The sequence below is a fragment of the Macaca nemestrina genome, chromosome 6 (assembly GCF_043159975.1).
Source record: "Macaca nemestrina isolate mMacNem1 chromosome 6, mMacNem.hap1, whole genome shotgun sequence".
NCBI classification, from domain to species: domain Eukaryota; kingdom Metazoa; phylum Chordata; class Mammalia; order Primates; family Cercopithecidae; genus Macaca; species Macaca nemestrina.
In genome coordinates this window covers 36,656,313-36,679,172 of record NC_092130.1, presented here as the reverse complement: position 1 = coordinate 36,679,172, position 22,860 = coordinate 36,656,313, and the positions used below count along the sequence as shown (strand labels likewise).

Here is a 22,860-nt window from a genome sequence, read left to right as displayed (position 1 = left end):
TTTTAAACACCTGCAAGAACGGACTCCTAATCGACTTCCCTTTTGCCACGACCAAGAAGATTTTCCCTCAGAAATCAATAAAATCGCCTCAGTTCTAGGTTTGGCCAGCCAAGAGCAATCTAACCAGCAGATCATCAGCCACCACAGAGAAAGGTCATAAACTGGTGGGCAGAGGTTAGGATGTCTCCCTTCTTGGCTCTACTTACTATTGTAACATTCAGACAATGCACCTGCCTCCTTCTGCCTCAATCTGTAGGAGAGTGGCTGTGACAGCTAAGTCACTGCCGAGTTACATCTTATCACCTCATTTTAATCAATAATTCCCAAATGTTAGTCTACTGAAGACTCTTTTGCAAAAAATTTTAAACTCATAGACACCCAGAGCACATTTCACAAGATGCAAACTTGGCAGGTCTGCTATGAGCACTCAACATCTCAATTTTCAAAAAACCTGGCCCTCATTCTGAAACAGGTGCTCCATTCTCTGACAAATAAAGCTTTCTAAAAAGTTTGGGCCAGGTGCAGTGGCTCATACCTGTAATTCCAGCACTTTGGGAGGCTGAGATGAGTGGATCACTTAAGGTCAGGAGTTTGAGACCAGCCTGGTCAACATGGCGAATCACCGTCTCTACTGAAAACACAAAAATTAGCCGGGCGTGGTGGTACACGTCTGTAATCCCAGCTACTTGGGAGGTTGAGGCGGGAGTACTGCTTGAACTTGGAAGGTAGAGGTTGCAGTGAGCTGAGATTGTGCCACTGCACTCCAGTCTGGGCGACAGAGTGAGACTCCATCTCAAAAAAAAAAAAAGTTTGAAAGGAAGGATGCTCAGACACCATGCGAGTTCAACAACAGCTTCCCTGGTACATTTTACAGATTTCTATCCTTTGTGTGGAGCAATTAAATCATGTTCTTTTGAATGACCCCAGTGAAGGCTACCATTTGCTGAGTGAGCCTTTACCACTCACTAAGCCCTCATGTTTTTCTTTCCTTACAAAGCCTGCTATTACCATTATGATCCCCACAGAGTAGAACGAAGTGGTGGCTCAGAGAGCACCTTGTCTGGAGTTGTGCCGTGAGTTAGTGTCAAAGGTGGGACCCCAAACCCCTGTCTGTCTGACTCCTAGTCTAACAGACTTCTCCTGTGCTCTAAAGCAGAGCTTCTTGGACTGCAGCGTCCACCAGAATTCCTGGAGGGCTTGTTAAAACTGCTTCGTCCGTCCCATCTTCAACGTTTCTGGTGAGTAGGTCTGGGGCAAGGCCTGAGAATTTGCATTTCTAACACACTCCCACGAGTGCTAATGCAGTATGAGCACCACACCATAAGAGTTAGCTATTGGGTCCTTTCCTCTGGGGAGTTGGATGCCTCTCATTAGCAGTCCTCACTACTTACACGGGGCAATTTTGAAAAGCTTTCCTTTTCCTTCAAGTGTTGCTTAGACAATAAATACATGACAAATGGCCAATGAAGCTGCCGTTAAGTCAGCTCTTAAATGTCTTCAGTTGTTACTCCTGTGGGGTTTGAAGTTGTCATATGTCATCCTCCTCAAGCAGAAAGAACAATTCTCCCTTTGTGGTGGCTCTTTCATAGAACTTATTTTGTTTTGTCTTTTCTTTCTCCACTTTAAAAATGTTGAACTGTTTTACTCTGCCTCTATTCCAACTAAGCAATGGTTAGCAAAATATTGGATGCAATAGGTTCCATCCGACCAGGTGCTACAGAAATATAATAATCTACCCTCTATATCTTCTTCCTCAGTTTAGTGAAAGGACTCCAGCTGGGGTCTGGATTGGTCTTCCCCTTATGTCAATGACCCTGTGGTTGTCTCCTGGGACTTCAAGGGTTTACCTTCAACAGGGGCATCTGCATCTACACTAGGCACAAGCACAGACTACTTAGTAGGAAGGGTCTATTTCAGCTTGCAGCTCTTTTTGTTCTCCTCAAGGAATTGCATGTGTGGTGGGCCAAGCTATTCCCACAGCATGTGGAAAGAACACCAGTCAGAGTTAAGCAGGCAGAATGACCCTGTGAAGTTTTCAAAGGGTAGGATATATTTCCGTTGGGATAGCTAAGTGGGAAACCTCAGAGTCAAAAGTCTCCAGTGACTTTGTTCTCTCCTGGTACATTCTATAGACTTCTATCCCCGCAGTAAAACTATGTCTCTGAGGCCCCCTTTTCTTTTATTTTGCAAAATTCAAACTGCAATTTGATGTGATGGATCTCATAATAACAATTCAAATGATCTCTGGATGAGTCTTCTTCAACTCAGGGTTCACAAACCAGGAGCTTAAAAAAAAAAATCCTTGGCTTCTTGGAAAGCGTTTTACTGTTCCTTTGAGTCAGGGAAATGGAATCAGGGCATACAACACCTTGACACAAAACCCACTGCACCATTTACCCAAAGCAGTGTGACTTGACCACTCTGAAGTCAGTGTTCCCAATTGTCAAACAAACAGATATATTTACATCATTGCACTGGATGAAATGGAATGAGAGAATGGAATGGAATATCACAGATGAAAGTGCTTGAAACGTTTAGAACTTCAGAAAATATCAGTAGAATCTGATCCCCATTAAACACCTAACTTCATTTCTCTAATCTTTTTCTCTGGGGAAAAGCAACATTTGAACTGGTAACAAAATCAGACTCAGAATTCAGCAAAGTTCAAAGTGCACATCAGTGGGAAACAATGGAGCATGAAAGCTGGTAATTTTGACATGAGTGCTTGTCCTTGCTCTGCCACTCACTAGTGGTGTGACCTTTGTGAGGCTTCTTAAAATCCCCAGGTAGTTCAGAGTAGTTTAAAAAAGTTTTTTTGTGTTTTTTAAAAATAGAGTTGCTGTGAGCATGAAATAATTATGTATGAAGTTCTTCGCATAGTAATACATAGTGAACACTCAGTAAATGTGGTTATTTTCACTGATAACTCTCTGTAAACTTAATGAAGGTTAAGCATCCTTCTCCCACAAATGTGCGTACGTATATGTACACACAGCCATGCATTGCTTAACAATGGAAATACATTCTGAGACATGTCTTATTAGGCAATTGAATCATCATGTAATCATCACAGAGTGTATTAACACAAACCTAGATGATGTAGCCCACTGCACACCTAGGCTGTATGGTATAGCCTATTGTTCCTAGGCTACAAATCTGTACAGCATGTTATTTTATTGAATACTGTAGGTAATGGTGACACAATGGTAAGTATTTGTGTATCTAAACATAGAAAAGCTACAATAAAGATAGTGTAAAAGATAATGGTACACCAGGATAGCGCAGTTACCATGAATAGAGCTGATAGGACTGGAAGTTGCTCTGGGTGAGTCAGTGAGTGAATGTGAAGGCCTAGGACATTCCTGTGCTCTACTGTAGACTTTATGAACACTTAGGCTACACTAAATTAAAAAAATTGTTCTTCAATAATGAATTAACTTTAGCTTACTGTAACTTTTTTACTTGACAAAGTTTTTCCTTTTTAAAACTCTTTGACTCTTTTATAATAACACAGCTTAAAAAAAATACCTTGTACAGCTATACAAAAATATTTCTTTATCCTCCTATAAACATTTTCTATTTTTAAAATTTATTATTATTATTATTTTTGAGATGGAGTCTCGCTCTGTCGCCCAGGCTGGAGTGCAGTGGCCGGATCTCAGCTCACTGCAAGCTCCGCCTCCCAGGTTTATGCCATTCTCCTGCCTCAGCCTCCGGAGTAGCTGGGGCTACAGGCGCCCGCCACCTCGCCCGGCTAGTTTTTTGTATTTTTTAGTAGAGACGGGGTTTCACCGGGTTAGCCAGGATGGTCTCGATCTCTTGACCTCGTGATCTGCCCGTCTCGGCCTCCCAAAGTATTTTTTTACTTTTTAAACTTCTTTTTTGTTGTTGTTAAAAACGAAGACAGAAACACTCACAGTAGCCTAGACCTACACAGGGTCAGGATCATCAGTGTTGCTGTCTTCCACCTCCATATCTTGTCCGACTGGAAGGTCTTCAGGGGCAATAACATTCATGGAACTGTCGTCTCCTATGATAATAATGCCTTCTTTTGGAATGCCTCCTGAAGGATCTGCCTGAGGCTGTTTCATAGTTAAGTTTATTTTTAATAAGTAGAAGTAGTACACTCTAAAATAATGATAATAAGTATACTATATCAAATGCACTAACCAGTACCACAGCCATTTATTATCACCAAATATCACGCACTGTACATAACTGTACGTGCTATACTTTTGTATGGATGGCAGTGCAGTAGGTTTGTTTACACCAGCATCACCATGAACATGTGAGTAATGCATTGTGCTCTGATGTTGGTAGGTGAAAGGAATTTTTCAGCTCCATTGTAATCTTATGCGGACTGTTGACCAAACATCATTATGCATTATGTATATTTTCACAACATTTTGCATATAGTTTTAGGGAATTCATGGATTTCCTTGTTGCCTACCTATGGCCACTTGGGCCCCTGGGCCTCATGGATATTATTGATCCATCATCATCAGGTGAGTTGGGTTTTGTAGTGTATTAATGATTTTTTTCTTTTATCCTCAGCTGTTGAGTTTATGGACTTTCAAATGTGCTGTTACAACTAATTGAATGTGAAAACTCAATGCAGCCTAGAAGCTTCATGACCCTTGTAAGTCTGTCCAAACCCAGCCCGGATCACAGTTACATGGCTTGTGATGTGCAAAGCCTTTTCTAGGAGTCCCTGTGGCCTTGCCCTCATCTTCCTCTGTGGTTCTTCTATGGTCTCTGTGGGCCCTTTGCCTACAGTTTCTATTGTGCTATGTGACACCCTGTACACAGAACTCAGCTCCTTTACTGGTTTTCACGAGACACCTAATTGAACGTTTGGTGCCTTTGGTGAAGAGTCACATTGTGGAGTGAAGTGTTTCGCCATCTTGATCCCTCCATCCCGCCTTTCTTCTTCCACTCTGGTACATCAAAACAATTTCTCTCTTCATATTGAGTCCTCAGACCTATCTAGGCCCAGCAGGATTTCACTTTCTGTCCCATCCATTCATCAGGAGTATTTTCCCCCCAGTTTTTCCTCTTTCTTTCCTATGAGAAATTAAATGGAAATTTTTTCTCTCTCTTATTCCTTGTGAATTAATATTATTTGGGACTATGGATGTCATTCTGTTTTCCTAGTGTCTGGGGCAGTACCTATCATATAACGGATGTTTACCAATTGGATAAAAGAAGAAGAAAGGAAGAGAGAGAGGAAGGTAAGAAAATAAGAAAAGAGAAAGGAAGGAAAGAAATCCTTAGTTTTGTCCTGGATCCAGATTGTGATTGCATTAATAGCTCAGAGATTGTTAAAGTAGCTCTCCTCCTACTTCTTACTGTTGAGGAGGGTTTTTTTTTAAAATCCCTTTTTCTTTCATTCCCAGTATATCAGCAATTTCCCCAAGCCAATTTCTAGCTCTTAAAATAGATTCACACTGTGGTTCTTCCTTGTGTGTATGTGTGTGTGTGTGTGTGTGTGTGTGTGTGTGTGTGTATGAAGTAAGAGAAATTCACAACTCACTTCATAATCCCCTCCCAGGTAATTAATTAACTCAGGGGGCAGCCTCAAGAAGCCAGAAGCATGTTGGCTTTAATTTCCCTTTCTGAGATTCTCTTCCCTCTATTAACTTTACCTTTCCTCAGTCAGGGCAAAAATTAATTGTGTCCCTCCCATCTTTGGAGGCAAGTGGTTCCTTCGACAGCTTTTTCTTAGAAAGGTCATTTCCTCACTTCCTGTAAACTGTAATCCTCCTTGTGTGGCTTTTCCCTTTTTAGAGAAAATTTACTGGAATTTGGGAATGAACTTGCTTTGTTTTAAGATAGAAATATAAGTGTGGGCCTCTTTATTTCTTTGGGACATCTTTTCATGGCATTCTGAGAGAGATCGGAGTTGATCCTTAAAGACTGGATCTCCCTATGTGGGACTGGGGTGGCTCAGATTGAGGAAGCTTGGTGAATTAAACAGAGAAAAAGGAAGGAGAAGGTTAGAAGAAGCCACGGGCAACTTCCTGTTTTTTAGGCGAATGGAGCCTGATTTTCAGCTTCATACAATTATATTCTCTGCATTAGCTTCAGGGTAGTACAAGAAAACGAAGGAAGGGGTCTGTCCCTTGTAAAATTGAATTAATGTATTCAGACAGGTGAAACTGAATCAAGTGACTAGACTGTTAAGCCTGTAATTTAATCACACGTACAATATTTACATCTGCACACAGTTTGTGTGCTGTGTGAGTAGGAGGGGCGGTACCTTCATTTCTGTATCTCAGTACTTAGCCTGATGATGCCTATCACATGGTTAGAAGTCAAAACTCTTTGAGTTGCTTGAAACTGATTAACTGGTTGCTTGAAAATATATAGAGCTGAGGGTACCACAGTGGCAGACTACTTTAAAGAAGTAAAAAGAAAAGGCGTCCTCCCAAAGTTGAAATATTTGAAAGACAATTCTCAAAAACTCTTGGAAGATGTTGGTGGGAAGATGTCTGGTTTAATTTCTATTTATTTCAAGCTCTACACTAAATGATAAAGGTTAAGTGAAAAGAAGACTCAGTCCTTGACTCCAAGGACACCATAGTCTGGAAGGGCAGAAAGAGAAGTAGTTAGACAATTTAAAATATATGTGGCTGGGCAGTTTAGCTGAAGTTCAGCATTTCAGCTACACAATTCCGTTTTCAGAAAGAATATATTAGGACTTGGGAATAAGCCTGCATTGGTTCACAATAGAAGTGTAAATGTGGCGTTCTTTATCTTTTTGGGAGACTCTCATGGGATTCTGAGAGAGACCAGGATTGATCCTTACAGACTGGATGACTGTGGTGTCCACTAAAAGAGTCACCCAAGTGGCTCTGCATGTGCAACAGTATGAAGACATTAAATCTTGCTGGGAATCCCCCCGGGGATCAGCAGTCCACTGTGCATAGTTGGATGGATATTCTAATGAGACACTTGGGGATGGAGAGGGTCAGACTTCCAAAGGGAATGTGCAGTCACATTAGGTGATCACCGAACGGCCTGCTAAAAAACACAGTGCCATTTCTCTGTGGAACCTCATTTTTGCTGTAAGAAAAGGGCAAGTTCATGGGCAGTTAAATCACTTAGAATACTAATGGAGAGGCGGAGGGCTGCCCCCAAGGCCTCTTTTCCCTTCCCAGTTTCCATGCAGTTTCCTGTCTCTCTGTTGAATCAATGTTGAACAAATATTTAGAGAATCTTTATTTAACTGCATCCTGGTTACCAGTTCTGTGGCGTCCACATGTGTCCTGATCCCACGATTAACCTGGATGTGATGTAGAGCCCTCTCTGGGTGCCATCTACGTGTCACGGTTCCACATGCATCAACGGAATCACTCTCATTAATTCGTCCCGATGGAGGGAGGTCAATCAGGGAAAAGTCAAGAGTTAGAAAATAGTTTTAAGAAATTAGGCTTAATTATTTTCAAGTTTCTACTGACAGGAACTCATTGCGGGGTTAGAGGGGAAGAGGAGGCACTTGTCTTAGAGAACCCCGTGAATGTCTTAATAGATAAGAATCTTGTTTACTTAGCATTTTCAGTGTTAGAAGGCAAGTAGGACCAAAGTGAGACTTGAGAACTGTGTGTTCTTCACTGCAGAGATCCTACAAACAGATGTATGCTTAGACTTCATGAATGGTTCAGGAAAGCATTGAGATGTGTTGCAAAGAGTTTCGGAAGAGACTATGAATGATTAAACTGGAAAACATCAAAGGAGAATGGATTTCTCCTTAAATGCCCTCTACAATATTATTTGTCTTCAAAATGTTCGAGTGATTTTAATAGTATCCTAGTGTCTCCCTTATACATTCCTCCTCATCCTTTAGAACACACTTAGGTACCAGTATCACTGATCAAGAAAATGATCCCTAATCTCTCCTGCTTCCTAGAATTCATCTGCCCTTTCCACAAGCTGATGTCACTACACTGACCACACTGAATTGTCAATGGGCTTATTTGCAGGTGTGTCTACCATACTGGACAGAGAGGTCTTTGAATCTAGGTACTGGCTTCATTTATCTTTGGGTCCTTATTTCAACCTAGCATTTGGCACACTGCAATTACTTGGTATGTATCTGCTTAATAAAGAAACGCACTTATCATAAGTACAATATTTATTCTGCAACTTTTGGTGGCCATGAATAAACATGCTGGTTTTCTTTCTGGCTTTAGGTCATAGTTTATTCTAACCTAATTGAACTATCTCATGGATGAGACCACTGAGTTTAAATCATTCTCCCAAGTCTATAGAACTTGTTACATGGCCCATCCAGGACTAGGACACAGGCATCCAAGGACACTGGATTCCAAGCCTGGTGCTCTTTCTTTCCCCTTTTCGTTTCTGACTTCAAAAAATAGCACATGTTCAGAATAGAATGTTAAAGAACAGAGAAAATTCATCCTAAATTCAACTACCTAGAGACAACCAACATCAGCATTTTGGCAAATATTCCTTCTAATGTGTGTGGGTGTGTGGGTGTGTGTGTGTGCATGTATACAATTTTACACATGTAACTAGCTATTAAATGGGGTTCTTCGAGTTGTTTCAGAGTGTTAGCTGAGGCCCCAAATCTCAGGACAATGGAAGACAAGTACCCACACATTCTAGAGAGAGGGGCTGGAGCATTCTTACTGAAAGATGTCCAACTGGCTTTCCACTGTCAACGTCCAGCACCCACTCCAGCCCTTATATAATGAATGGCTAGAGACACTTCTGGGGAAAAATCATTTAACATAAGGAAACACACAGGAGGAGGCAATACTGTAGCGTGTCTCCTCCTCTTAAGGCAGGTGTAGGATCCAGAGATAGGGTGAGGCCCCTGCCAGCAGAGGAAAATGGTACCTTACTGCCACAAGTGAAGCTTGCTGCATTGTAAGACAGACCTGCAATGAAAATTGCAAAAACTGCAATTACTTTTGCACCAACCTAATAGAAGAAAACACAGAGGCTTTTCCTGGTCTGCTCCCTGATTAAAACACAGGAGAGTCTCGCGAGAGCTGCACATGGCCCAGAGTCTAAAGACACAGACACATAGATAGTGCGTATCTCTCCCTGGGAGAATCCCAAAGTCTTCTTCAAGGGAGAGAAATAATTGCACCAGGAGTGATCCCCTTCACAGGCCAGGGGTGGTGGAATTTCTTTTGAGTCATGTGCATGCCAGGCATCCTGTAAGGAGCCCACCTTTGGCTGCCTATGGAGGTAGAGTGGAGCTGCAAAAAAAGCAAAAAAGTAGGTTCATAGATGACTTAGGTTAATAGATTACTGATCTCCCTTACCTCCAGCTAGGCTCTGAGCCTCACCTGATAGTGTGGGGAACGGCAAAAACCTAAGATGTGAGATTTAGGTTTAAAATATGTTTTCAACCTGAACACAATGAAAAAACAGTGAGATATAACCAAGATATTGTTGTGGCGGACACATGAAATGCCATGCAAATCCCCCTTCAAGTGGAACTTCTGGTCCCAGCCATTTGGAGTGCTGTCAGGAGAAAACCTGGCCTCAGCCTCCTGTGGGGATGGCCTCAGCTGGAGACAGCCACCTGCTTAAGTCCATCACACCCCTCCCAGGGTAGCCCAGATCCCACGACTAAGGAGGAGGATATAGAGGCTTTGCCATTTCAGTCCATTATGGGACCATTTTGGCTCCAGAGCTCCCTAAAGTTGGCCAAGGTGTCAATGGGCTGGCAGGCACCAGAGCTCACCTTCTCCCTGTCCAATCTGCTCCCTTTCCCTCTTTAACAGGTGTTGTTCCCAAGGGCTGTCTGTGATAAACATCTTACAACTAGACTCTGTCTCAGAGTTAAGTTCCTGGAGAATCTTACCTGAGACAATTGTACAGAGAAGCAAAATCAAATCAAATATGTTTGAAGGGAGAAAAAAAATAGATATTTCCTACTCATGCCCTACTGATTGCAGTATTCCTATGAACACAAAAGTAAAATCAACTAGATATTATCTTTTATAAAATGCTTTTCAAAATTCCTTTTTATTGAGTATTCAGATATGTCATTCCTTTTTAATGGCTGCATTATATTCCTTTCTAAGAAATGTAACATATTTAACCAACCCTCCCTGTTTAGGCTTACAGGCTATTTCCAAATTTTCACTATTATACTATTGCTGTAGGAACCCATGCATACCTTTTTGTATGCTTGTTTAATTATACTTTTATGATATATTCATAGGAGTAGGATTACTGGGCTAAAGGTATTTTCTTTTTAGATAGTGCAATCCACATTTTATTATAGAAGTTTTATATTAGTTTTTACTTCAACCAAGTGTAGATAAATGTGATGCATCTCCATATTCTTGCCAACTCTGGGCATTATTAATCTTGTTCATCTTTTATAATGTAGTAGGTGGCATTGTTGTATTTATTATCTCTTTATTTACTTATGTTTTCTGAAGAGGTTGAAAATATTTTTATATATTCATTGGCCAGCCTAAACTCTTGGCTTGGGATCTGGCTATCCTCTCTTGACACCCTATTTTTACTAGAATCTTTGTATTTTTCTTGCTTACTTAGAGGTGCTCCTTTTTTATGTATTAAGAATGTTTCACCACTTGACTGGCAAATAATTATCTGGTTTTCTGTGTGTCTCTGGAATTGGAAAACATTGAATATGGAATATTTTGGCTTTATGCTCCCAAATCTATAGGTCTTTTCTTTATGGATTTCGTAGTTGGTGTTCCTTCCAATAAGATAACAACTGTCTTGCTTATACTACTGATTTTCCTAAAACATTATTTTCTTTGGGAAAAAATTAAATATTTGCCTAGTTATGAATTATAAGAATTCAAATTTATAATTTTTTGAAGTTATATTATCCATACTAGTATTATTCAAACACACACGACCTGACCATACCTATATATCACTGTCTTAAGTGCACATTATTATTAATCCAGCCTTATTCCTTTTTCTTATTCAAATTAATAGAGAGATTATTTTGAATAAAAAGTAGCACATGGGAAAATTGGCTAGCCATAAGTAGAAAGCTGAAACTGCATCCGTTCCTTACTCCTTATGCGAAAATTAATTCAAGATGGATTAGAGACTTAAATGTTAGACCTAAAACCATAAAAACCCTAGAAGAAAACAATACCATTCAGGCAATACCATTCAGGACTTAGGCAGGGGCAAGGACTTCATGTCTAAAACACCAAAAGCAACAGCAACAAAAGCCAAAATTGACAAATGGGATCTAATTAAACTAAAGAGCTTCTGTACAGTAAAAGAAACTACCATCAGAGTGAACAGGCAACCCACAGAATGGGAGAAAATTTTTGCAATCTACTCATCTGACAAAGGGCTAATATCCATAATAACCTACAAAGAACTCAAATTTACAAGAAAAAAACAACCCCATCAAAAAGTGGGCAAAGGATATGAACAGACACTTCTGAAAAGAAGACATTTATGCAGCCAACACACACATGAAAAAATGCTCATCATCACTCGCTATTAGAGAAATGCAAATCAAAACCACAATGAGATACCATCTCACACCAGTTAGAATGGCAATCATTAAAAAGTCAGGAAACAACGGGTGCTGGAGAGGATGTGGAGAAATAGGAACACTTTTATACTGCTGGTGGGACTGTAAACTAGTTGTGGAAAACAGTGTGGCGATTCCTCAAGGATCTAGAACTAGAAATACCATTTGACCCAGCCATCCATTACTGGGTATATACCCAAAGGATTATAAATCATGCTCCTATAAAGACACATGCACACGTATGTTTATTGCGGCACTATTCACAATAGCAAAGACTTGGAATCAACCCAAATGTCCATCAGTAACAGACTGGATTAAGAAAATGTGGCATATATACACCATGTAATACTATGCAGCCATAAAAAAGGATGAGTTCGTGTCCTTTGTAGGGCCATGGATGCAGCTGGAAACCATCATTCTCAGCAAACTATCACAAGAACAGAAAACCAAACACCGCATGTTCTCAATCATAGGTGGGAACTGAAAAATGAGATCATGTGGACACAGAAAGGGAACATCACACATTGGGGCCTATTGTGGGGAGGGAGGAGGGGGGAAGGATAGCATGAGGAGATATACCTAATGTAAATGACGAGTTAATGGGTGCAGCACACCAACACGGTACATGTATACATATGGAACAAACCTGCACATTGTGCACATGTACCCTAGAACTTAAAGTATTAAAAAAAAAAAAAAAAAAAAAGTAGCACAAACTTTCTTGGTGACTATCCCAGGTTATACTACTTGTGAGTCAGCATCTCCAAGGCAGCATTTTGAAAGGCATTCTTATGACCGCCAAAGTTTTAGCTTCTTTTTCCAAAAAGTGAGGATAATCAGACCTACCTTATGGGATTGTAGTAAAGAATGGATAACATAGATGTAGGGCACGAGAAGAAGCTAATCAATGATATTATTATTATTTTAATTATCATTTTACTCTTCTTCCTTCTTCTTTAAAGAGTTTATAGTTGGATAATGTGGATGAATGTCACATACCTCATAGACTTGTATCCACAATTCAAAACCCTCAAACTTTTGTAAGTTTGTGAAAAACTCATTTGGTGATAAAAACTGACCTGCACTGACATGAGGTATTTATAGTTTTTATGATCCCATTTACTGGGAATAGTCATATACTCATATATAGTACTGTAGATCTTAATGGATTTGATTATTGGGTACCTCCCCTTTTATAAATACAAAAATTTCCAGATTCAGTGGTACATCTTGTCCCAAGGACTTTGTAGAAGGAACTGTGGAATTGTACAGTCTGATTTCCACAAAATTCCCCGTATCCCACAGTAAGTGTCCACTATGAACAATTTAACAATACTGCTGACCATATTAAATTGGAGTTAGTCATTTGAATTGTATTGTTTTTGTTGTTTTGTTTGTATTTAATTAGAAATGTATTTTGGATATAAATTTGTTCAAAATTATGTATATTTAGTATTAATTTCTAATTTTGTGTTTATAATATTGAGGTACTATCATAATAAAAGTAATGTAAGTATATAAAAAATTAAAAAGATAAAGGGAAAAGAAAAACATTTTATAGTTAAAATTAACTTGAAAAACACTTTAAATGAGCCCACAGGAGACAAGATAGTTTCACCTATGATTTTAACAATATATGCGTATATATGTGTGTATATATATATATGCATATGTGTGTGTAGCATTATATGCATATATAAGTATGTAACATATGCTCCAATAAAGATTCAAAAGCTTAGCCTTCCTCCCAAAAACCCTGCTTATTTTTCTCTTTTGCTAAGAGCGTACGGAACCCACCCAAGTTGAATGGGCTAATGAGGCATTCAGTATGTTTATTAGGAAACCCTACCTATACCCATAGTCACAGAAATGACTGCTTTCATCACTTGACTAGTCTTTTAACTAATTCCATCCTAACCCCTTTAGTGACCACATGTGCAAGAGGTTGGAAGAAACTAATGAAATGGATCAGTTGGTGCAGAATAATACAGATAGAGCTTCAATCAGAACATTCACATATTCACAGAGAAAAGCAGCAAGAAAAGTTTAAATGTAACACTTGCGGGACAATTTAGGACAGTAGCTGCATGCAGAGCCGGACAGATAAGGTAAATATATCAGATAAACAGGGCATTAGAAAGAAAACAATGCAGGCTGATGAGGGATAGCAATTGAAAGTATTTCCAGTATCAGAATATAGATAGGCAGTGGTGGGGCCATGGTGATTTGCACTTTAATTGCAACCCAGAGTCACTGTATCTTCTGTTTTCATATTTTGAGGAAAAAAAAAGAGAAAGCTGGGGTTTTATGTGAATTCTTGTGACTTCCTGTATTGGCAATTAATTCAATAAAAAAAACAGTGTGGGTCAAATAAAATACATGTGTGGGCCAGATCTCATCTTCAGACCATCGGTTTGCATACAGAGTCTCAGAATCTGGGTGACAGTCATTAGCATCCTGAATAAACTTGGCCCTCTATTTCTAACACTGGTTGAAGTAATAGAGTGAAAGAAGACAGGAACTCTTGTGGTAAATCATATTATTTTCATCTGAGGTGATAGCTTTGGCTGTGGCTCAAGTGTTCACTTCTGGAAGCCAGAAATCTCTCCCTGTCTTTGTTAATATTTTTGGCTAATCTTTGTAGAAATTAAACTGGATTAGAACAAATTGGAATGGATACTCAAGGACCAATTGGAGGGCTTTATAAACCCTTCCTTTCAAAGTGAATCCCAAACTGAAATTTATTCTCTTTCCATTTCCTTTATCTAGACTTCTTAGAGTAGTATAGGGTACTGAATGTTTAACAATGAGTATTTCTTTTGGTCAATCTTTGAGATCGATCTGTTTCATCAACAAATGACAATCATTTAATGATGGACTGTTTTCTCTCATTTCCATGGAAACACGATTATTTGGCAACAGATTTGCAAAGTTGTTAAAGAAGACAGCTTTTACCTTTCAACCCTGGCTTGTGATACATTTCTTCATGCAGCAATATGCACTGGGGGCCTGTAATGTACTAGATGCTATTTTAGCTGCTGGGAATAGAGTGGAGACTCAGACAAATTTCCTAGATTCCTGTTAGTAAAAGTTAAATCTACAATAATACATTTGATGCCACTTCTAATATATACATTCAAAGTGGAAATATAAAAATATATATTGCACAAAGCCAAATATAAAACCCTAGACTACCCTATCCTTAGAGGATAGAGGAAAAGACTGTAGTCATCTACAGTCTTCCCTGTAGACACGGAAAAGCAGCACAGAGAGGGAAAGACAGACAATGAAGTAAGATAGTAGTGAAAATGGTGAAATTAAAACTCCTACCAATGCAGGTGAGCGCAGACAACTCTCCGCATCAGGTAGTAAAGAGACTCCTTCATTTACGTATCTCCAGTTGTCAGCTCTGTATTTCACAAATTAGAAATTGATAAACAGAAATGGCTACTTGAGTGGAAGTTGAGCTTACCATTCACTGTACTTGCATTAGGAACTGGATTTCCCAGGCAAGGTTGGAAGAAAATCCCAACTGGAATGAATAAGCCAGTAAAAACGTGCAAGTAATAATCACAGCTTAGTTTTAAGAGACGAAAAGACTAAAAACAAGACTGTGACAATATAAACAAAGATTAAAGATGATGTCTGCTTATGTAAATGTCTCCAGTAAAAGAAACTACAGACCTGGGTTCTAATGTGGTTAAATAACTGCTGCTCTTCTTGACTTCATCTTTTGTATCATGCTTTTGCTGAATAAAACTCCTGACAAATCAATAGGTTGGGTGAGATCATCAAAGCAAAATTATTTTACAAGTCAAGCTTCCCTATCAGCTGGCTCTCCCAAGGCAGATTACAGCATTTGTCTCAATGAACATCAAATTAAACAGTTCCTGTGTATTTATGGAGGCAAATTCGGAAAGTGCAAAAGCCAACATGCTAAGAAACTTTTTTTTAAGGATTGAGAAACATTTCCCCCAGGTTACAAAGACACAGTTTTGACTGTAGCTTTTTTTTTTTTTTTTTTTTTTGCTCCCCTAAAACTCTGTCTGCTAAAGGGAAGAGGGAGACTAGCTTAGCTGAGCCTAAGCCAGGAATTTCAGTGTGTCTCAAGGTATGTGCCTCCCCAGGCACCTATTTCATGGGGGAAAAAAGAGTTTGAGGGAAAGTTTTAGTGCAGGTGATGATATCGATAGATCCTGGCGATGAAGGGCAGGAAATCTGGTACATCTTCTTCAAAAAGGCCTCACAGTGTGAATTTCAGTCCTGGACGGGCTATTTTCTCCACATCTGGGTGGAGCCCAGTTCAGGGTTTGGGAGCATTGGGAACCAAAGGGAAGGTGACCCATTTGGCAGTGCCTTGAGGGCTGCAGTATTAGGTGCTCCTGAATGTTGCTTTGTAGGAAGAGAAACCATGTCACAGAGGAAGAGTTGAAGCATCATTCTGAAGGCAGGTGAACTTTCCAGAAGGCCAGAGTGAAGGATCATGGATGGGCTCACCTATGCGGCACTCCCCAGGGACGCCCCAGGCCGCCCTGCAGAATTGGGGAAGGGCTGAGAGTGGTGTGGTTTCAGGTCTGAGAAATTTGAATATCTGTGTTACTAGGCTCTTTTTCATCTCCAGAGCCACTGTCCCATCTCCCTTTTGGCTTTTTATCTCCTCCTTCTTCATAATTCTTCCTTCTAGGAGAAGTAGCCTAACCTTGCCAAAGTACAATTTTTTTTTTTTCTAATAAATACACTTACGGATTTCTTAAAAATCAAGGCTGCCCTGCTGTGCCCTCTTGGCACTAAGGAAATAAATAACCAGAGGGGGCACAGCTAGGGAAAGAGGAAAAAAATCAGATCTCAAGACAGATTCTTTGAACTACCCTTTCTCCATCCCCAACTTCTACCCCCCTATGGCTCTTAGGACATAGCACCTGAGCAGGCACCTCAGTCCGGGTAGAGTATGACCGGCACCAGGGCATGTCTGCCCTACCCAAGAAGGGAGACAGTCCCTGAGGTCACTTGTTTCCAGCCCTTGATGACCCCAAGACCTATTCCCCACACTGTACATAGTTTTTCGCTTTTGGATGTCCTGGTGGGAGATGAACTTGAGATAACCAAAGCCCAAAGAACTCTCATCCAGGGAGCCCCCCCAGGTGCCCGGCTTCTGGAAGTTCTTCCAGTTTGGGCCTGGGTGGAAGGTGTCAGTGATGTGCTGTGGTTTAGCCAGCCCAGGGTCGCTCTGATCCAGCAGGCAGAAGGTGACACAGCGGGCAAAGGACCACTCAAGGAGATTGTCAAAGGCACCAGGCAGCAAGTCAATGTATATTGAGAGGCGTGTGCCCTCACCACTGCCTTTGTCATTGAGGAATGCAGACACCTGCAGCTTGTAACCACACTTTTGTGTGTAGAAGGCTGGGCTGAAGCACTCAAGGTTGGGCTTGGCCTTGGCCTCCTGTAGCCACTGACCACAGCTGCCAGTCTTCCAGATAAGCACACCATCACTGCCCACTGATAGGTCCTCCAGCTCTTGCTGAAGGTCCTGCAGCTCCTGCCATTGCCAGATCAACAGAGCACACATCATGACCAGATGTGGCTTCACACTCTCCTCCACATGCCATGCCATTGCCCACTTAGGGCACCTGTGCTTGCAGCTGGAGTCTTTGAATGAGCATAGCACCAGGGCGGTGCTACAGCTGTCCTTCAGATGGCCTGGCAGGTCCTCCTGAGCCACAGTGCCCACACTACAGTACAAATTTTAATCCGTAAAATTGGGAGAATGATAACATCTACTGTAAGATGATGCATGTATGCGCTTAAGTACGTGGCATACTGTCAGAGTTCAATAATGACTGGATCTATTATTATTCTACTTGGAAACACTTCTAATCGATTTGAAAGCAATTAGCTAAAAGCTGGTTATTGTTGGCTTCTAAAAGATAAGGGGCATTGGTGAGGCACAGGATTAAATTGACAGAGAAGTCTGTTGGTGGGTATATCCAGGATTATTCTGTCCTTGTGCCAATCTGCTTAGATGTCTTTGAGAAAACGAGCAGGAGAGGCAGAGCACATTAGACAGTCAGAAGATATTTAGCGAACGCCTCCTACGTGCTAGCACTGGAAATAGAGCGATGGATGAAACTACCTACATCTTCTCATAGAGCTTACAAGGAAACAGGAAAGGCAAATATTAAAGAAATATCAACTCAAATACTCATTAATTGCAGGTTGTGCGGGGTATTGCAAAGTGCCCACTGCCTACTAACCCATTTGGGCAACATTTTGTATCATCCTAGCAGATTGCCAGCCCAGAAATCAGATTCAGTTTTTCTTAAACAAACCCAATTTTCCCTGGATTCAGATCCAGGTCACTTACTACTAAGATCAAATTTAGTTTCTGAGTCTTGGTTACCTTATTTGTAAATTGGGGGATGTTATAATCATTCCAATCTCAAAGGATTATTGGAGGGTTCATTAATTGAAGCCTAGGTGAAATCTCCCTCAATGCCTGGCTCACGGTGAGTCCCAGTAAATGCTGTTTCATTCCTTTTTCTAGTGTAGAAACACATTAAACTTATGAGTGGGCTGCTCTGAGTATCAAACTTGAAGACAAAGATAAGATGAACACACATACTCCTCACATGTGAGGTTTGAGCTCTTAATTCAGAGAAATGAGTGTATTAACAGAAGAATTTTTTTGGCAACGTTACTGAGTCCTGCCTCTCTGGATTGTTCAGTGTCAATTGTATTTTAAACAAGCTATGAATGGGAACCAAATCAAAACCATTTTGGTTTAGCAGCAGCAGGTTAAAAGTTGTCTTACTACGTTGTCTGAACTACATCATCCAATAAAAGTCTAAGGCCAGGCGCAGTGGCTCACGCCTCTAATCCTAGCTACTTGGGAGGTTGAGGCAGGAGAATTGCTTGAACCTGAGAGGCGGAAGTTTCAGTGAGCCGAGATAGCACCACTGCACTCTAGCCTGGGTGACAGAGCAAGACACTGTCTCAAAAAAAAAAAAAAAAAAAAGGCTAACCCCCAGCAAGTAGGGAGGGTTCATGGTGTACCTGTGGGCCTGGGTGTGTGTGACAGGTCGTGAGGGGTTGGAAGGTGGTGCAGGGATACATCCATGTGGGAATTTGATTTAATGTAAGGGCCAGACTAAACCTTTGTGAAAGGGAAACTAGTGATCATCAAATTATGAAATTGGCAAGTTCAGTTCAAACTGTTTTCATAACAAGTGGTTCAGGGAGCCAACAACTTATTGGGAATTATTGGGAAATAATAATTTGTTTATCTAACTGTGCCATGTTTCTAGTTGACAATTTCAGAACAAATTGGCAATTTGGTCAATGATGGCACAATATTAAATAATGATGATAGATCAGGCTTAGAAGGCTAGTGAGTGATCATTTCTTCCAGCCCTTGTTAATATTGGCATTCTTCACTTTGTAAACATATATCCTCACATACAATATTTTAATGTACTTTGTTATACTTTAAACAAAGGTCATTTTAATAATATGGGTGATTTCGGGATCTAACTTTTGATATTTTAAAACACTATTGTCATTAGTTGCTATGGGCAAGAGCAAAAGAAAAGAAAATCTTTTATTTGCCTTCAGCAATATCATAGCTTTCATCTTTAATTGGTTAAAATTGGCAAAGGATTCTTTCGAAATGTGTATTTGTTTATCAATGAGTGTGCCTGATATTCTAAAGTAGGTATTTTAGGGAAGTTTGCAGACAATGCACTGCTGTGATTAAGCAGGGCTTTATAATTTACAATAGGCTGGTGTTTAAGATGGTTGGTAGAAACAGAAGGACTCGCAAACACGATCGTTCTTTTTGTCTGGGAAAACTGTGTAAGATTATTTTAGTAATTGGGCTCATTACTTTAATATAGCTGAATATCAAAACATTCAGTTGTGAAACCAAATAATGTGTGGATGTTATGTTTCTGCAGACTTTAGGGATATGGATCACAGATGTTGTTTAGAACCAGCTGAAACTCAAAGGAGTGTTTTTAAATAGCCAATAAACTCTAAATATTAGCTAAGGTACTTGAAAATTTCTACCATAATATTTAACCAAATTCTCATTTCTTTTTATTACTTTAAAAAAAGTATTATATAGGCTAACATCAATTTTGCCAGCTGGCTGGATCTCCGATGTCTATACATTTTCATATGCAGATTTTCAATTTTTAATATGCAGATTTTTAATATTTAGTTGAAGACCGTTACTTCATCACTTGGCATTTGGAGGGATAGTCATCAAAATTGTAATTTAGGCCAGACACCATGGCTCATGCCTATAATCCCAGCACTTTAGGAGGTCAAGGCGGGTGGATCACCTGAGGTCAGGAGTTTGAGACCAGCCTGGCCAGCATGGTGAAACCCTGTCTCTACTAAAAATACAAAAATTAGTCAGGCATGGTGATAGTCCCGCTGCTCAGGAGGCTGAGGCTGGAAAATAGCTTGAACCCAGGAGGTAAATGTTGCAGTGAGCCAAGATTGCACCACTGGACTCCAGCCTGGGCAACAGAGTGAGACTCTGTCTCAAAAAAAAAAAAAAAAAAAAATTCGTTTTATTATTTTGTGTGTGTCCTGCTTTATATTTATGGAGAAACTAAGGACTAGATAATTGAGAAAGATTAGTTAAGATTTTCAGTTTGCTTGGGCATGGACGAATTTTGGATATTTTATTACAGTCTAAAGTTTTGTAAGTTTATTAAGTCATATATTTCTACAGGGAAAAGTTCTCATTGTAAAGCAAACAGAAAAATTCATACCTTCATGACCATTCAACTCATTTTTTTTAAAGATTCATAGTTTAATGGTCAATAAAACATGATCCATTTGTGATGCAAAAGAAAACAAAACAAAAAGTGAATTTCTTGCATTGAAATATCACCAAAAAGTCCATAACAACAGACTTGAGAGATGCTAGCTTTTTTTGCCTAGAAGTTGAATTTGGAAATTCAAACAGCTTGACACCAACTTGAACTTTGAAACATTCTCAGGGTCTCTTAACAAACAGCTGTGAAAAATATGTGAGCAGCTGAGTGCCTGAGCATTTATTAATCCCAAACAAATGGGCACACTAGGAAAGGAAATGTAAAGTAACTTCCCAAGTGTGTAAATTTGAAAGTTTGTAAAATTTTTTGAACTAATTATTTTTCTGTTGCCAATACACATTTTGGTGCTCTTGAAACTACAAAAATTTCACTGAATAGCAGAACAAATTAATTGATTCTCTAGGTCATTCTGGTGCTTTGAATATAAAGAGTTTAAATTTTCAACTATATAACTTACCATTGTGGTAATAGTTAAGCCATCCAATTTAGAGAAAAATTGTTATACTTTTCTCAAGAGGAAATGCTGCACCCTAACTAGATGAAGCCTTGGGATAATCTCTAATTGAAAGGGTTTCTGCTAATGTCACTATAGTTTGGATGACTGTCTGCTATTACTTCCCAGGAGCTAGGGTTTATCTCGCCCTGAAAGCAATGCCCTTGGGTTCCCTGTATGGCCATATAAAGGTGGACCAACTACTTTTTTTTTTTTTTTTTTTTTGAGACAGAGTCACTCTGTCGCCCAGGCTGGAATGCAATGGCGCGATCTCGGCTCACTGCTGCAAGATCCGCCCCTTGGGTTCACGCCATTCTCCTGCCTCAGCCTCCCGAGTAGCTGGGATTACAGGCACCTGCCACCACGCCCAGCTAATTTTTTATTTCATTTTTTTAGTAGAAACAGGATTTCACCATGTTCTCCAGGCTAGTCTCAAACTCCTGACCTCAAGTGATCCGCCTGCTTGGGTCTCCCAAAGTGCTGGGATTATAGGCGTGAGCCACCGTGCACAGCCTACTGTTTTAAAGTATGAGGACGTCTTAGGGCAAAATTATATTTGAATTAGGAAATTATATGTCCTCAATTTAGTATCAGTTGGAGTTTTTAGTTCAAACCAGAGGTCTCTTGTACCTTTGTGTTCATAATGAAGACTTTTCTCTCTGGGATTTAGGTCCACCCTTCTTGGGTTGACACCAGTTTCAGAAAACTTACTTGGATCTTGCATACAGAGTAACTTGCATGAAATTCTCCTTTCCTGGGCACATAATCATACTGTTTAGATGCCAAGGCCTACATCTGTTTTGAAAGCCATTTCAACTGGCTGCTCCAAATAGCTCTAGGACTTAACTTCTCTTCATGAGTCATTCTGTCTTTTCAAACCCTCCAGATTGGTTTCTTCAAGTTTCAAACTTCAACTCAACAAATATTTACTGTGGTCCTTCCATAATAGTGACAACATTAGAAATAAAAGCTAGATAGAACCTTGGTCTCTGCTCTTATTCTGATCTTTCTGTCTGAGGGGAACTGCCATGAAATCGAGTAACTACTACACCATGGTTAAGTGCTATGAGAGCTGGTTGAAAGGAACAAAGAGAAGAACCAGTAACCACATTGAATATTAGGCTCTATCACTTACTTACTAGCCTTCTGCCTTGCATAGGCTGTGGAATTTCCCTGAACCTCAGTTATTTCTTCTGTAAAACTAGAATATGCATGTGACATGCCACATAGGTTATTGTGAGGACTAAATGAGATGGCCAAAGTACACCTCTTATCATGGTGCTTAGAGTATAGGCATTTGCCATTAATGCTCAACTACTGTTATTATAATCATATAATTCTTGTGATTTACCAAAGTGTATTTATGTATTAGAAAATTTTAAAGCTAGAGGGACTACAGAAATAATGTAGTTCAATAATAGACACTTACATCAGTCAGGGTCCAGTGAGACAGAAAACTCTCCAGTTGTTTGAACAAGAAATAATTTAATACAAAGATATGTTAACTAGATCTAAAGTTGTCAATTATGTAACCAAAAAGAAAAAACTTAGAGGTAGCAATTATAGGAAGGAGCTATCACTCTTAGGGCTGAAGGCCCAAAAGGAAGACACTGAAATGACGACAATTTAGAAGCGTGGAGGAGGGGTCCCAGAGCTGTAGCTCAGAAGCAGCACTTTATGGAGCTAGTTTTAGATTTCTGAGGAGGAGGCATTGGCCGGCCAGTGCTTGGGCTGATGTACTTACGGGGGTGCAATGAAGCTGGTGCTACATATGTTGAAAAACTGCATATTGGATTCAGCTGCTGCTATTGGGAGGCCTGTGGCTGCCAAGGCAAAGATCCCAGTGCTGAGCAACCTACACAGGGGCAGGAGAGAAAGAACGCTACCTAGCTTCCTGTGTCCAGTTCTTGCAAGAACTGGCTGTATCTTGACCTAAAGTTCAAGTTAAACCCCTGTCTTTAAAATAAATTCTCCATTCTTATTTAAGCCAACGAGAATCTCTATTA

At 40.0% G+C, this 22,860-nt stretch overlaps 1 pseudogene; it reads right to left on the bottom strand.

Moving 5' to 3' along the window:
• Positions 1-16,406: 16,406 nt before the first annotated feature.
• Positions 16,407-22,642, bottom strand: LOC139363941 (TNF receptor-associated factor 4 pseudogene; annotated as a pseudogene).
• Between the last annotated feature and the right edge of the window lie 218 nt (positions 22,643-22,860).